Source organism: Oncorhynchus tshawytscha, linkage group LG10, assembly GCF_018296145.1.
Source record: "Oncorhynchus tshawytscha isolate Ot180627B linkage group LG10, Otsh_v2.0, whole genome shotgun sequence".
NCBI classification, from domain to species: Eukaryota; Metazoa; Chordata; class Actinopteri; order Salmoniformes; family Salmonidae; genus Oncorhynchus; species Oncorhynchus tshawytscha.
In genome coordinates this window covers 56,627,268-56,633,267 of record NC_056438.1, presented here as the reverse complement: position 1 = coordinate 56,633,267, position 6,000 = coordinate 56,627,268, and positions in this window count along the sequence as shown.

The following is a 6,000-nucleotide window of genomic DNA, read 5'->3' as shown; positions in this document are numbered from 1 at the left end:
CCCTGCAATTCTACACATTTTGCCATGGGGTGGGGAGACATTTTTGCAGTTTTAAAGCAAATTTTTTTTTTGCCATGATTTACGCCAGGTTAATATGATATCTGAGCAAGAGTGACAAACAAAATCGATGTGGACCCCCTGTAGCTCAGGGGTCCCTGGGCATGTGCCCTGCGCGCCCGGTCAATATTTTGACCGTGATTACTACAAGTTTAGATAGCTGGTTAGACTAATTTACCAATTAATTATTTTTACTGACATGGGCTAATTGAGTGACTGTCAGTGAGTGAATATATATCTTCAGGAAAAATGCTCTCCCATACACAATTCATACTGTGTAAGAACTCTTCACAATACTTTTCTCACATTCTTTAGCCCCACCAGCCCATTCCCTTTGTTGACTGATCCTTCCTCTCAAAAGCAAATATTTTTGTGGATATCTTGTCTATTTCAAGTCTTCTCTCATTGATTGAGACAGGTGGGTGTCCACCCCAAAGTGCTGCATGTCATGATGACAGAGACCTGAGAAGACTTGAATTAGACATGATGGCGGTGCACATATTGTTGGAATACTTTATGGAGCAAAAAAGTATTTTATTGTTTTTTTGTCTTCCTGGTCAAATCCTGTCCTACACTGGTCAAGCCTCTGACACCTCAACTCATGCCTCATACCCTCATTCAATCACTGCTGTGATCCCTTTCCACCACTGTAAGTAACCCTATCTTTCCCATTCCCCATAATTGTGTACTATAAATGTCTTTATTAACTGCTTTAGGTTACAATAATGAGTCTTTGACGATTTCTGAAACGACGACTCTGTCGTCTCCGAGCGTTCCGCGCCTATACCGTGGGTCTCCCATCCTCCTCAATTATTCAAGTCACCAGCCTCCACTGGTTGGGTAATTGTTCTTTTGAAAAACTAATGAAAGCGCAAACCAGATTGGATGGCGTATAGCTGAAGAATGCTGTGGTAGCCATGCTGGTTAAGTGTGCCTTGAATTTAAAAAAAATCACAGACAGTGTCACCAGCAAAGCACCCCCACACCTCCTCCTCCATGCTTCACGGTGGAAATCACACATGCAGAAATCATCCATTCACCTACTCTGTGTCTCACACAACTTGCAGACTTGTTTACGAGTTGCTGTGCGTTTTGTTGCCAACCTATTTTGCTACCTGACAACTTTACAGTTTTTACTTTTTAATTACCGTTTATATTTTTGTTTTTTCCCTCAACTTTTTCACTCCGGACGCTTTATCTGGACACGGTTCGTCAGGACCTCCAACAGCCGAAGCTAAGTAGTAACATTAACATGATGCCTTCTAATTGCAGTCGCTGTACTCATAATATACAGGAGAACGATCGCCTTACGGCGAGGATAGCTGTGCTACAAGCCCAGCTTCAGAAGCAATCGTTAGGCAAGGGTAATTTCAGTGTAGGAAAGGATGAAACAGCGTCTGTGCCACCAGTAAGTACAGATAGTAGTATAAATCCCCTGGCACAGTCCCCGCAGCCGGACAACTTTCTCACGGTTTATGGAAGGAAATGCTGTAGGAATGCTCAACCGGTGTCGCTCATTCAGCCGACAGAAACTTTCAACCGGTTTTCCCGATTAAGCAGCGAGTCGGAGTCAGAGGCCGAGTCTTCTCTGGTCTCTACTCCTCCCGTTACGGGGTCTGAGACGCCGAAGCTTCCCACCATTAGCTCTGACAAATTGAAAACTCTAGTCATTGGCGACTCCATTACCCGCAGTATTAGACTTAAAACGAATCATCCAGCGATCATACACTGTTTACCAGGGGGCAGGGCTACCGACGTTAAGGCTAATCTGAAGCTGGTGCTGGCTAAAGCTAAATATGGCGAGTGTAGAGAGTATAGAGATATTGTTATCCACGTCGGCACCAACGATGTTAGGATGAAACAGTCAGAGATCACCAAGCGCAACATAGCTTCTGCGTGTAAATCAGCTAGAAAGATGTGTCGGCATCGAGTAATTGTCTCTGGCCCCCTCCCAGTTAGGGGGAGTGATGAGCTCTACAGCAGAGTCTCACAACTCAATCGCTGGTTGAAAACTGTTGCCACTAGCACAGTCAGTGTAGTCAGCTCAGCTATCACCATTGAGACCGTGTCTGTGCCTCGACCTAGGTTGGGCAAAACTAAACATGGTGGTGTTCGCCTTAGCAATCCCCCTAGGATAAAGACCACCTCCAATCCTGTCATTATTGAAAGAGATCATGATACCTCACATCTCAAAATAGGGCTACTTAATAAATGATTCCTTAGTTCAAAGGCAATTATATTCAATGAACTAATCACTGATCATAATCTTGATGTGATTGGCCTGACTGAAACATGGCTTAAGCCTGATGAATTTACTGTGTTAAATGAGGCCTCACCTCCTGGCTACACTAGTGACCATATCCCCGTGCATCCCGCAAAGGCGGAGGTGTTGCTAACATTTACGATAGCAAATTTCAATTTACAAAAAAAAAATGACGTTTTCGTCTTTTGAGCTTCTAGTCATGAAATCTATGCAGCCTACTCAATCACTTGTTATAGCTACTGTTTACAGGACTCCTGGGCCCTATACAGCGTTCCTCACTGAGTTCCCTGAATACCTATCGGACCTTGTAGTCATAGCAGATAATATTCTAATCTTTGGTGACTTTAATATTCACATGGAAAAGTCCACAGACCCACTCCAAAAGGCTTTCGGAGCCATCATCGACTCAGTGGGTTTTGTCCAACATGTCTCTGGACCCACTCACTGTCACAGTCATACTCTGGACCTAGTTTTGTCCCATGGAATAAATGTTGTGGATCTTAATGTTTTTCCTCATGGACTATCGGACCACCATTTTATTACGTTTGCAATTGCAACAAATAATCTGCTCAGACCCCAACTAAGGAACATCAAAAGTCGTGCTATAAACACAGACAACACAAAGATTCCTTGATGTCCTTCCAGATTCCCTCTGTCTACCCAAGGACGCCAGAGGACAAAAATCAGTTAACCACCTAACTGAGGAACTCAATTTAACCTTGCGCAATACCCTAGATGCAGTTGCACCCCTAAAAACTAAAAACATTTCTCATAAGAAACTAGCTCCCTGGTACACAGAAAATACCCGAGCTCTGAAGCAAGCTTCCAGAAAATTGGAACGGAAATGGCGCCACACCAAACTGGAAGTCTTCCGACTAGCTTGGAAAGATAGTACCGTGCAGTACCGAAGAGCCCTTACTGCTGCTCGATCATCCTATTTTTCTAACTTAATTGAGGAAAATAAGAACAATCCGAAATTCCTTTTTGATACTGTCGCAAAGCTAACTAAAAAGCAGCATTCCCCAAGAGAGGATGGCTTTCACTTTAGCAGTGATAAATTCATGAACTTCTTTGAGGAAAAGATTATGATTATTAGAAAGCAAATTACGGACTCCTCTTTAAATCTGCGTATTACTTCAAAGCTCAGTTGTCCTGAGTCTACACAACTCTGCCAGGACCTAGGATCAAGAGAGACGCTCAAGTGTTTTAGTATTATATCTCTTGACACAATGATGAAAATAATCATGGCCTCTAAACCTTCAAGCTGCATACTGGACCCTATTCCAACTAAACTACTGAAAGAGCTGCTTCCTGTGCTTGGCCCTCCTATGTTGAACATAATAAACGGCTCTCTATCCATCGGATGTGTACCAAACTCACTAAAAGTGGCAGTAATAAAGCCTCTCTTGAAAAAGCCAAACCTTGATCCAGAAAATATTTAAAAAACTATCGGCCTATATCGAATCTTCCATTCCTCTCAAAATTTTTAGAAAAGGCTGTTGCGCAGCAACTCACTGCCTTCCTAAAGACAAACAATGTATACGAAATGCTTCAGTCTGGTTTTAGACCCCAACATAGCACTGAGACTGCACTTGTGAAGGTAAAAATTACATTTTAATGGCATCGGACCGAGGCTCTGCATCTGTCCTCGTGCTCCTAGACCTTAGTGCTGCTTTTGATACCATCGATCACCACATTCTTTTGGAGAGATTGGAAACCCAAATTGGTCTATATGGACAAGTTCTGGCCTGTTTTAGATCTTATCTGTCGGAAAGATATCAGTTTGTCTCTGTGAATGGTTTGTCCTCGGACAAATCAACTGTAAATTTCAGTGTTCCTCAAGGTTCCGTTTTAGGACCACTATTGTTTTCACTATATATTTTACCTCTTGGGGATGTCATTCGAAAACATAATGTTAACTTACACTGCTATGCGGATGACACACAGCTGTACATTTCAATGAAACATGGTGAAGCCCCAAAATTGCCCTCGCTAGAAGCATGTGTTTCAGACATAAGGAAGTGGATGGCTGCAAACTTTCTACTTTTAAATTTGGACAAAACAGAGATGCTTGTTCTAGGTCCCAAGAAACAAAGAGATCTTCTGTTGAATCTGACAATTAATCTTAATGGTTGTACAGTCGTCTCAAATAAAACTGTGAAGGACCTCGGCGTTACTCTGGACCCTGATCTCTCTTTTGAAGAACATATCGAGACCATTTCAAGGACAGCTTTTTTCCATCTACGTAACATTGCAAAAATTAGAAACTTTCTGTCCAAAAATTATGCAGAAAAATTAATCCATGCTTTTGTCACTTATAGGTTAGACTACTGCAATGCTCTACTTTCCGTCTACCCGGATAAAGCACTAAATAAACTTCAGTTAGTGCTAAATACGGCTGCTAGAATCCTGACTAGAACCAACAAAAATTTACCATATTACTCCAGTGCTAGCCTCCCTACACTGGCTTCCTGTCAAAGCAAGGGCTGATTTCAAGGTTTTACTGCTAACCTACAAAGCATTACATGGGCTTGCTCCTACCTATCTCTCTGATTTGGTCCTGCCGTACATACCTACACGTACGCTACGGACACAAGACGCAGGCCTCCTAATTGTCCCTAGAATTTCTAAGCAAACAGCTGGAGGCAGGGCTTTCTCCTATAGAGCTCCATTTTTATGGAACGGTCTGCCTACCCATGTCAGAGATGCAAACTCGGTCTCAACCTTTAAGTCTTTACTGAAGACTCATCTCTTCAGTGGGTCATTTAATTGAGTGTAGTCTGGCCCAGGAGTGGGAAGGTGAACGGAAAGGCTCTGGAGCAACGAACCGCCCTTGCTGTCTCTGCCTGGCCGGTTCCCCTCTTTCCACTGGGATTCTCTGCCTCTAACCCTATTACAGGGGCTGAGTCACTGGCTTACTGGGGCTCTCTCATGCCGTCCCTGGAAGGGGTGCGTCACCTGAGTGGGTTGATTCACTGATGTGGTCATCCTGTCTGGGTTGGCGCCCCTCCTTGAGTTGTGCCATGGCGGAGATCTTTGTGGGCTATACTCAGCCTTGTCTCAGGATGATAAGTTGGTGGTTGAAGATATCCCTCTAGTGGTGTGGGGGCTGTGCTTTGGCAAAGTGGGTGGGGTTATATCCTTCCTGTTTGGCCCTGTCCGGGGGTGTCCTCGGATGGGGCCACAGTGTCTCCTGACCCCTCCTGTCTCAGCCTCCAGTATTTATGCTGCAGTAGTTTGTGTCGGGGGGCTAGGGTCAGTTTGTTATATCTGGAGTACTTCTCCTGTCCAATTCGGTGTCCTGTGTGAATTTAAGTGTGCTTTCTCTAATTCTCTCTTTCTCTCTTTCTTTCTTTCTCTCGGAGGACCTGAGCCCTAGGACCATGCCCCAGGACTACCTGACATGATGACTCCTTGCTGTCCCCAGTCCACCTGGCCGTACTGCTGCTCCAGTTTCAACTGTTCTGCCTTATTATTATTCGACCATGCTGGTCATTTATGAACATTTGAACATCTTGGCCATGTTCTGTTATAATCTCCACCCGGCACAGCCAGAAGAGGACTGGCCACCCCAGGTTTTGGCCTTTCTAGGGAGTTTTTCCTAGCCACAGTGCTTCTACACCTGCATTGCTTGCTGTTTGGGGTTTTAGGCTGGGTTTCTGTACAGCACTTTGAGATAT